Below are 11532 nucleotides of genomic sequence, written 5' to 3' on the forward strand. Positions count from 1 at the left end.
TAATACAGCATGGGTCACAGATCTATGTTGGATGTGTTTTTCTGCCAGTCAGTTTTTTCACATCTCAGATGTGGATGTCCCGTGTGTGTCCCATGTGGATGTCTACAACCCATGATCATGTGTACTGACCAAACTTGACAGGACCTTGACTGTATCTCATTTAAAGTGAGGTACTAATGGTGCTTGTTCACGTGATCACAGCTAATATGAGCTAATGAATAATGGGCAAGAACTCGGGAGCTGCAAATTCCCAGTGAAGCAAGCTTTAAATTTAAACACATTAGGAAGAATTCTGACAGCTCTTTTTAGACCTGTAGTGCATAATATGTCTGTATAATTTCTAAGTCTTGAAAACTGACTGACCACATCTTCAGCTGATATAAATTGCTGCAGCTGCATTGACTGTAAAAGAGGTGTAATTAATTCATCCCAGCTGAATTTCTGGACCCAAAATATGCAGGAGTTTTTATGTCCCCTTTCTGGTCATGTGGGCATCACTGGAAGATGACACAAAACCTGACAGCTACCAGGGCTCTACACTCACATCTAGGCTCACACTTTTGTTTTTTACCAGACCCCATGGGGAACTAACATTTGTTTTTGAATGCTTTACTGAGCTGTCTGATTTATGAACATCAGCAGCACATGCCATTATAAGCAAATCACAACTGCGGATATGAATATCCTGAACCTATACTTAGGGGTTGTGTGATTTTCCATTCAAGGGTCAGAAAGGATTCTCTAATAAGCTGCTTTGCCTCTTAGAGGTCAGAAAACAGGGATGAAGTCTGCAAACGCTTTAAGGCAAGTACATTCTCATTCTCCCAGTGTGGGGTGTATCTTCACTCAAGCAGCATTTACTGCTACTTCATCAGAGGTAGGAATGCAAAATAGGTGCCCTGGGAATTAGAAAACACTTTTTATGCCAGTAGTTTGTGTTACTTGCTCATCCAAAATCATGTGCGTATGAACAACCTACTTTCATTATGATGGCAAAACATTATAATATAACAGATTAAGCAAATGATCCTGTTTGCAACAGATTAAATTCCATGCAAGTTAAATCTACAGCCTTTTCTTCTGCACAACCTTGAAAATGACCAGCCAGAAACAAAAAACAGTTTCCAAGTGTACTGGGTTCAAGACTGTATCTGGAAATTTAAAACAGCTTTCCTCCTTAAAATTCTGTCTTATCATCAGGTCCAGAGGAAGGTTCAGGCTATTTCAGACCAAGCAATCTGTCAAAGACAAATGTTCCGTTATTGCAATGACTTGCAACTAGTCTCCTTCCTTTAAGTACGTGAGATTCTAACACAAGGGTATCCCTGATGATAACCTCAGGAATATAGCATGAGGAAAGGCAAATAATAATAATAATAATAATAATAATAATAATAATAATAATAATAATAATAATAATAATAATAATAATAAAAAGAAGAAGAAGAAGAAGAAGAAGAAGAAGAAGAAGAAGAAGAAGAAATCAGGTAGATCAGAAGTCACCTAATATATATATATATCAAGATATGAAGCTTAGCTTTGTTTGCAGCAGTAAAGGTCTATATCACTGGTACAAAGTAAAGGTATGGGCTATCTTCAGCCAGTAGAAAGCTTCAAAATTGGAAAGCAGACCGCAGCTTTGCAGAATATCCTGGCACTGGTGCAATTAGTACATGTTAATTAAAGCTGCTTGAGTGAAAAAAAAAAACTGTCTAAATTGATTTTTTAAATTATACTTTTAGTTTAATCCCCCCAAAAAAATGTGGTGGGAGAATTGTTTTGGTTCATCTCAAGCCCAAGGTTATTCCAATTGTCTTTATATTTCTTCTCATACTAACTGTTTTCCCGGATCTCTTTATGGACATTGTCCACGGAAGGGAAGGGAGTGCAGTGACTGCAGCAGAGTGCAAAGAGCTCACATTCCTGCTCTTAGCTCTGCAGTTGACCCTGATCCATTTTTGCTTCTGTTTTGCTTCTTTTCTCTCTCAGTCTTTCCTTTACGCTACATCACATCCTGGCTTGATCCGAAGTCCTATACATTTTTGACACATTGTCTAAACCTCCCACTGAACAGAATTCATCAGGGATAAAGGTTATCCCAGACTCCGGGAGATGCTGCTCACAGCAGCTGCTGGGACTCAAAGAGGTTGCTGAGGAGAAACACGCTGGTCATCAGGACATAAAACACTTGGGGTTTTTGTCACTTTTCACAGACACTCAGGGCTGCAGAGCTCTCAGGCCAGCAGTCTCTATATCCTGCCATTCTTAAAAAAGTGCCTCACTTCACTTTTGAGGCTCCAGCATCTTTGCAGGAGATCTTTTTAAGCCTGCTTGCATAATTCCTATTTCAGTGCTGCCTGTACATGATGGACATGCTGTGGGTAGGTGCTAAGCTTCTTGGACAAGAGCCTTTCTTTATGAGTAACAACACAAGCTTTAAGCAGCAGGAGCCGGTGGTCTGGAAGAGGTGTCAGCTGAAGGAAGGTGCATGGCTTGTTCACAGGCAGCTGGACCTTGCTGAGTGTGTGAGCACGCTGAAACACTGGCGCGCTGATGTCAGCTATGGCCTCCAACACTGATACAAAGCAGATGATCCCAGTACTTTCTCAGTCCCCATCATACCTCATTTGAAATTCCTTGGGAATCAGGCTCCTTCTCATTTAATTCTTTCAACCATTTAACCATGTGAAGCGAAGCCTTTTTCTGTTAAGCTTGTCAGACCAGCTCTGCAGCTCTGCTGGAGATCTTGGCCGGGCGCTAGGGCTCCAGCTGGCAGGAGAAGTTGCTCTCTTTGGCCTCATCCGGGCACAGCGCTTTGCTTTAGCTGTTTGCTTGCAAGCGGCCAATGATGAAATCATGTTTGCAAAGGTGAGACAGGTTGTCCCTTGGAGCCACAACCAAGGCCCCTCTTTGGCACTCGTGTGACAGGGGGCTGCAACGTCTATATGAAACTAGAGTTCTGAAGGCCTAAATAGATAAAATATTGTTGTTGTTGATTAAAGAGAGCAATGCCAGCCACTTTTGGTCAGTGTAACAGGAAAATGTGTCTCACATTACCTCAAGTTTAAAGGATGTTAGACATTGTTTAGCGATTCCAAGGACTTACAAAAATTACAGGGAGGAAGAGCTGGTAACAGTATCTGACACACATTTGCTTCATTCATGGACAAATTAACATTAATTATCCAATTTATAGAACAGTTTCAAGTGGAAGGGCCCCCTCTCACCCCCCACTGCTGCATATTTGGGGGATTAAGTTGTTTGTTTTCAGTGATAAATTAGAAACATCTGCTTCTGCTGACATAGTGGAAAGAAGGCACGTACGGCAAGCTCGCTGGGCAGGCTGCTCCAGTGCGCGCGGAGCTGCTGCTGCCAGGGGCTGCCACAGCGACCTGCTGGTTCCTGAACACCGTGTTAGGCAGGATCAGGCCATCGTGGTCCTGAGGTTCGGTGGAGGAACTGCATGGCTTTTCTCAAGCTCTGCTTAGACTGATTTCTGAAGGAGGTCAGAGCAGCAGCAAACATTTTGAACAGCACGCATTAGGCAGACCCTGCCTTTTAAGGGTATCTTGGCAGTTCTTCTGTGCAAGCAAAACTGTTTCTGTTATGGGATCATCTAGTCTTAATTTCAAAGAATCCAAACCTTGTTCCAGAATAACCACAGAGGTCACTCAAACATGAGAAACAATGGCATTAAGTGTACGCAGAAAGCACAGACCGGCTCTGTCTTCTAATGAAGAAAATGGTGCTAATTTAGGGAACTAACATCTTTTACAACCCTGGCATGTCTCCGGAGAGGTGATACAACTTCCTGATTGCCGACTTTGACCGAAAGCGGCCAAGAGATACACCATGTCAAATTCACTTCACACATGCCTTCAGCTCATGCAGAAGGTATGAAAACAACCCTCCTTTCTGCGAGCCGTTATTTGGAGAAGTGGAAAGCTGGGACTGAACCCTGCCAGATGCTGCAATCCAAATATAACCTGAGCGTCCGTGGAGCTGCACCCCCGATGAACCCTGTACTGACATCACCTTACGTAACCCTGCTGGAGAGAAGTGCGAGGCTTGTTTTGACTTAAGTGTGGCCTGGATTTCATTGTGGAGTTTTAATGTGTGCCCAAGTAGGCTACAACAGCAGACATTTCACACACATGGGCCAGACTTTTTTGGTCTTTGACAATGAAAACTCTCACGCTGCAGCCCTATGCCATGATGACAGATCACACTTAGAGAAAAGGGAATAACTGAGATGCTGGGCAGTTTCTAACAAGTATCTCCTGTTTCCAGGATGCTCTCTTTTTCTACCTTAGTATTTTCTCCAAATAGGCTTGAGGATTATGTGCATTTACATGACCACCGGCAGCTCCGTCAGAGCAAGAAGTTCTAGGCACATTCACTGCACACTCTCAGATGACAATTCAGCACATGCTGTGCACGTGAGCTGGACACCTCCTGGCAGCACGGCAGAAATTGTTCAGTTGTGCCACGGTGCAGGGCAAATATATTTCTACCTGAGAAATTCCAGGCACAGAAATTGCAGTTTAACCTGAGGAAGGCCGTGAAATCACTGCTGATCTGTGGGGGCTTGCAGCAATCCTGTTGATAACAGTGAACAGTCCTAGTAGGTCTTGCAAAGGAAACTCCATTTTCCTTTAAGAAAGGAAAACTCAACTTTCAATTTCCCATTAAAAAGCTCTAGTCCTTTTTCTCAGAAATGCAGCCTAGAAAAGCACTCTATGATGCACGACAAATGTAAAGGTTAGAATGCAGTGAAATGCAGCTAGTCCCACTTTCTCTGGAGAAACTGAAAAACAGCCACTTTGTGCAGTGCCCTCTCCTAACAGTGAGATGCCATTCGTGTCCCGGTGTGTATGGCAGGAACCAGCCCCTCCTGAACCCAAGGGCCATTCCCAAATAGAATTAATCTGCTCTGTATGAGGGTGGAGTAGAGAGGGGAGTGTAGACGTACGTATGAAAAACTGTTTCATAGCTGGCCAAAACCATTAACCCTAGCTGTCCTGCCCAAGTTGTTTTCCTCTGCTCGTGTTACACATTTAAACACAGTAGTACCCCAGGGAGAACTTAGGTGTTTGCATCCCCACGTGGGGCATTCAGAGAGATACAGAGAGCTGAAGTTGAAACAGGAAACTTTTTTCTATAACTGAAGCTGCAGAGAAAAGTATTTTCTCTCATGTCCTCATGGAAATTGCTTTGCTGGAGTGGAGACGGTCCCATTGACACCCCCATAAATCACTGCCTCGCGCTGGAAGGGCTCTCCCTGCCCCTCCTTGAGGCAGAGCCCCGAGAGCTCCTCCTCGGTGCTAGCCTGCAGATGTGTGTCTGCTTCCGAGCAGGAACCTCCGCTCCCGCTATCAGAGATGGTAGCTTAGAGAAGCCAAAGTCGCCTCAGCCTTGCCCAGGCCCCCAGGAAACCATCCATCTGCCAGCACCGGGACAGTGCCGCGTTCCCGAGGAGCCTCTGCCAGGCAGGGCCCCTCAGAGACCCTCCTCAGGGATGTGGGAAAGGGGAGCCCTCCATAGACACAAAACGAGGCCAGGAGGACGGAGGGAAAAGGGCAAGAATATCCATTTGGTAGCTTATAGAGGGGAAACGATAAAGGAACTGAGGAAGAATTAGAGACAAGTCAGAGTGTGAGGAACACAAGTCAGAGTGTGAGGGTTTCTGAAGTGGGGCTGTGATGAAAGGCTGTTCTCATGGCTTTGGGCCAGGGAAGCACAGGCTCTGGGAGGGAGCCCTCAGCACACAGCCCTGCAGAGCTGGGCCTAAGAGAGTCCCACATGAGGCAGCCACTCTGCAACAGGCCTGGCACCGTGCCTAGGGCAAGCAGCGTCTGCAGCAAGTAACCCAGGTACTTCTCTGTCAAGTCCCCAGGGAAACACTTCCACTGTTTATTGTGCACGAAAAGCACTTGAAAATTGAGTGAAAAAGGACTTGAAATAACGTCCTGATGTGTTTGGGCAGGGGGTGATCAATCCCTAGGTGTATTAGAGCACAGCAGGCTAGAGCTGAGCAAGAACATCAGCGCAGTGCTAGCAAGACTGGCATAACATCAAGTTTTTATAGCTTGTAGAAATGGGAAAATAGTTTCATTCCTTATGCCTAATTGCTAATGAGAAGCCTCGTTTTAGCAGGAAGGAATTTCTCCTTCCAAGAAAATGGAGAGTTTTCTTGGACAAATCCAGAAAAAAAACTCAATTATTATTATTACTGTTTTTTCCAGAAGGCAGAAGAACAGGAGGTCCCTCTCTGCAGCTTGTAGATCAGGTCTCCTCAGACTGTGATGATGGTGAACTCCCACACTGGCCTGGAGCCGGCGGTGAGGCCCATGGAGCAGAAAGGATGGTGCCTGCGACGCAGAGCGGGGCGAGCAGCTCCGACACCGGCTCTTTAGCTCTGCCCCTCCAGCCATCCCTGTTCCTACAGCACTGCCACTCCCTCCTTTTATTGTGTTTATTATACACTTCAGATCCTCTTCCCATAACAATACTCTTTCCACTCAATTTTATGGAAAGAAAAATATCTCCTATGAAAGAATGTGGTGAAATAGAAGTGAAATGGTTTGGAGTACATGAATTACATGAATCCTAAAAAGACATCCCATTATGGAATGGTTCCCTTCCTCCCCAGGCAGTAACCTCAGACTCTACCAGATGTTCCTGCTTAGGGAAGGGTATCTGATTCTGAGTTTGGGGTCTTTCCAAAGGGGAAGGGAGAGTGTAAGCTAAAAATAGAATGGGTGGTCTGACTGAGTGCAAACATAGTATCTTCAAGTATCTTCATTAGATCTTGTTAAAAATTTGGAATCCGTTTCTGCAGGCTGCACCACTCAGGTCCGGGAGATACACATGAGGAAAACAAATCCACTAAATAGACTGAAGACAAGCCAATATGTTTAAGCCAGCACAACATATGGATTCTCACATCTCCCAGCCTAGGAATGGCTATTCCCCTAAGATTCCTTGTAGATTTGCCCCGACTAAGTGAAACATCCCTGTCAGTATATGATGATCAGGGGCCTGGAACATCTGCCCTATGAGCAAAGGCTGAGGGAGCTGGGCCTGTTCAGCCTGGAGAAGAGGAGGCTGAGGGGGGACCTGATCAGTGTGTATAAATACCTCAAGGTGAGGTGAGGAGGAGGGGCCGGCCTCTTTTCAGTGGTGGCCAGCGACAGGACTAGAGGAAACGGCCACAAGCTGAGGCACCAAAAGCTCCACAGGAACTTGAGAAAACACTTCTTGACAGTGAGGGTGACAGAGCCCTGGAACAGGCTGCCCAGAGAGGTTGTGGAGTCTCCTTCTTTGGAGATCTTTAAAACCCGCTTGGACGCAGCCCTGTGCCCCGTGCTCTAGGTGACCCTGCGTGAGCAGGGGGGTTGGACTAGATGACCTTCCAACCTTAAGCATTCTATGAATCTATGATTCTATGAGTATATCCTGTACATCATGTATGTCCTATCCTTTCCCTTTAAAACCTTCCCTGTTACCAAAGGATTGGTTTTATTCTGAACATTGCTGCCTCCATACTTGCTCTTCACAGAGATGTGGAGGGATCATTTCATAATAACTCCTGCACCAGTAAAATATCCTTGAAGATCTGATTCCTCTGCAGTTCTGTCTGCAGGACCTCGAGCTTTCCAGTCTGCAGTTGGTATCAGGTGAGTCTTGAGGCCGGACGCTCAGGAACAGGTCACAGTACTCACACAAAAAAAGAAAACTAAATTCTAATCTAAAGAGAACCTGAACAACTGCAGCATAGCTCAATTTCAGCAAACTCAGACTCCTCTTCAACCTGTAAGTGAAACTGCCCTACCGATCTGCACCTCTCGATTCAGACAGATTATAAGCAGAAAGGAAGATCTTTTGTTGACACTTGCAGCCTGTGACTAAAATGTAAATCTGCCTGGTAATTATTTCATATGGAGCCTTCACTGCCTCGTATGATCACAAAAAAGCCTCTAACGTTTCCTGCCAAGGCAATCACATCGACAGCTCAGCTGCCCTTTAGCCTACCAAAAACTCCACATCTGCAGGTAAAATGGAGTTTGACTTGTTTTATATCCATGGCAAGCAATCTCTAGGAATCAGAAAAGTTATTTTTTTAATGCCTCTTAATTGATTTCACACATGCCTTCATTTCACACACGCACACATAAAGTTTTCTTGGCCTCCGTCAATTGGCATTTTCTCATTTGCAATGTCTCTCTTCAGGAACATGGATGTTATTTGATGGTGCAGCCCCAGCATGCCCAACGCTGCTGCTGTAGCACCCGTTTGAGGACGATGGCACCTAGGCATCCCAGTGCACAGACAAACTTATGTATAGAGACATTACAGAGAATTCCAGATATGTCAGCTGTACCCCAGTGAATGGGGAAGAAGATACTTTCCTGCAGACACTGAAATCCAGGAACATGGCTCATATACTGATTTCCACCTCCCTTTTCATCTTGTAGCTGTGACAGAACCACAGCTCTGTGGAATAGTGATATGTGCAGATCACAGATAAGATGAATAATCATGAACAATGTTCTTTGTTTGTATTATTTCTTATTATTGCTGCGAAATGAGAAGCAGTCACTGCAGTTCCTGGGAGTGTGTGGGCAGGTGAGATCTCTGGTTTCAGAAATTGTCCTGTCTCTTGTGTCAATAAGCAACGTGTCTCTTGTGTCAATAAGCAATAAGCCTTCACCACCATCACTCTCCTGGACCCATCAAGCCCATGGGATATTGTCCAGTAAGAACAAAGAACAAAAAATAACTAAACAAGTAGAAAAACCCTACAAATCCCTAACCTGTGCAGCCCTTGCCTATGCATCACTTGATTGAGATCCCTGTGGCCCTAATTTTTGGGAACTCCAAGAGGTGTGGGTGCCTATGTGCACGAAACTCAGCACATGTGTAGCTTCAAAGGCAGCAGAGCTTTCCGGATTCTCCTCGTTCCTGTGGGCTGGGCCCAGCATCCCCTCCCAGTCCACTCTGGAGAGAAAAGTCTGGTTTTCCACACCCTTTCCCTTGCCCCCTGCCTCTGTGCTTCTCTCCCTGCACTCCTCGATGGATTTTTCAGGTGGATGGTGTCCAAGGGAGACAAAGCCTCAGCAGTGGCGATGGCTCAGCACGAATTCAGCAGGACCAGCAGCGAGTAGCCCAGATTTTCCACCTGCTCTGGCAGGTCACTCCTCACAAGGTCTGGTTAAAAAGAAAACCCACTCAGTGGGCCAGATTAAATAGTCTCAAATCAGGAAAAACAGGAAGAAGGGCACTACAGGAAAGAAGGGATTTTCCACCTCTTTAATACACTCTGCAATGTGACATGGTTGTTCTGGGGTTTCTGAAGCAGGTTGCTCCAGCCATCTGTAGAAATTTCCATAGCTCTCGTAGCTCCAAGGACTGTGGATAATGCTGCCCTCACACCCATATTTTTCCTAAAACTTCAGCCTGACAAGCTTCAGGATTTCCTTGAAAGTGAGTGGGTTAGAGAAAGTAATAAGAAAGAAGTAGTAGCCACCATTGAGTGGCACTTTTTGGGCACTGGCAGCCAGCCTTACCACAGGGTCATCTCAACATGGGCCACCAGAGATTTGGGGGGGATAAGCAGCTCAAAAAATTGCTTATCCATTTATTCCCTCACCTATCCAGACCATGGTTGTACTTAATCACTGACACTCAACACTCATTGATACTTAAGAACGTATGTTTTTTGTACAGCATGTAGATATAAAGTACACTGTCAGGAGCAAAGGAAGCACAAAAAGTTAAATTACCTTGGTGAAAAACATGAGACATCCCAAATAGCAAACTGATATTTCAGTGAGAGTTTAATAAGATAAATTGAGGAGCAAAATGATTTATTTGGAATTTATAGATTTTTCAGATTTTTTTTTTTTTTTTTTTTTCAGAACAAGTTGCCATGAAAATATAGCAAGAAAGGTTAAGTGAATATTTGGGATGATGCTGGAATCATTCATGAGGGAAAAAGACTTACAATCACTAATTTGGGTTAACAGAATGTAAGATGAAAGCTAAACATGGAGATATATTTCAAAAGAGTTTAAACAATTCTATTATTATAAACCCTGTCAAAAAGAGATTTAAAAATAAGTTTTCACAATTAAACTGTGTTCTTGTTTTTTTTAAAACATCTCTGCTAACTTTCTGATAAAGAGATTATGTGCATAAATGCCAATGTTTATTACTCTTACAAGACAGGCTGTATACACAGATTTCACTGAAGTCCTACTACATACATTTCTAATAGAATCATATGTAGCCCAGCAAAAAATCTACATTTTCTGAAAAGTATCTCTGTTTCGTTCCCTTCTTTAAATGCATTTCAGAGAATTCAGAGAAACAGGAAAAGAGAATCAATTGCAACTTACCTTACATTCGAGTAGATGACCCCGGTTTTGTTCAGGAAAAGCAATACTATTCTTTTGAGCTGCTCCGTAAGTGCTGTAAATTCAAGACAACAGATGATTGTTGGTGAGTCAAAATCCTTTAGAAGAAGTTTAAATGCTTTGATGACAAATAAAGCACTTTGTGAAAACTTATTTGAATCTTGATGCGCTTGTATTAAGTTTTGTAACTGCCTGTCTCAGCTAAATAGGCTCCCACTCCTTTCCTCGGACACTCGCCAACTTCTCTAATTTAAAGCAACTGTCAGCTCGCTATAAAACTCCGGCTGGAAGGACTGCAGCATATAGTGTGGAGCCGCGAGCAAGTGTCTGCTCCCGAGCGGAGCCCTGCGACACGGAGCCCTAGCAGGACCTGGGGGATGGCCTCCCTCAGGTGACATTCTGTCGCTTTTGGAAAGCATTATAGGCTAAGTTCCCCTCTCTGTAAAGATAGAGAGAAGCGGAAAAAATCATGCTCTTTCTGGCATGGGAGCCCCTCGGCGTGGGACTGGGGAGGAGCAGGATCTGCCTTGAAGTGAAGGAATAGGGAAGTACCTCAACGTGGTCAGTGCTCCAAGGTCCCCAAGGAGCCAGGTCCCCCAAACAGTCCAAAGGCTGATCACAGCTCTCCCTCATGTGGCTTTGTGGGGTTGCAAAAGCATCCTGTGCAGGTGGCTATCTTCTGAGGTACTGTCAAGGCATGGGCAACATGGTATAGGTAGCGAGGTATGGATAAGCAAGGTTTACAAAGGCATCAGCTTGCTGGGGTTGGCTGTACCCTGCATTGCGCACATGCAGGGAGTGCAGCATGGGGAATTTTGGTCTGCAGAAGAGGCTGCCTCTGCCTGTGGCAGGAGAATAATTTCTTGCCATTGCAACCAGTTATGGTTGAAAACACCTGGCCTGCATTTATGAATTAACAGTAAAAGGTCACCTTTTAAAAATATGAGTTCGTTATAAAAAGTGGCAAGCAAGCGGAAAGCCATAATTATCCAGGCTTAAATTTTGAAGCATTGCAGTGGTCTGGAGAATTTCAGTGCCTGAGCAGCAAGCTTCCATGTTAGCAGCATAACAAACTTTTGCAAAAGCATGTGCTGAATCCTTTCTGAAAATGAGG

The 11532-nt window shown here is 44.5% G+C and overlaps 1 protein-coding gene across 1 annotated transcript in view; it reads right to left on the minus strand.

Moving 5' to 3' along the window:
• C1QTNF7 (C1q and TNF related 7) overlaps positions 1 to 10418 on the minus strand; it is a 48934-nt gene extending 38516 nt beyond the window's left edge. Inside the window, exon 1 of the mRNA XM_026052416.1 lies at positions 10401 to 10418. The gene's annotated coding sequence lies outside the window, so the exon portion shown is untranslated. The remainder of the gene's footprint in view (positions 1 to 10400) is intronic.
• Between the last annotated feature and the right edge of the window lie 1114 nt (positions 10419 to 11532).

The sequence above is a fragment of the Nothoprocta perdicaria genome, unplaced genomic scaffold (genome assembly GCF_003342845.1).
Source record: "Nothoprocta perdicaria isolate Ctin4 unplaced genomic scaffold, notPer1 scaffold_88, whole genome shotgun sequence".
Lineage (NCBI taxonomy): Eukaryota > Metazoa > Chordata > Aves > Tinamiformes > Tinamidae > Nothoprocta > Nothoprocta perdicaria.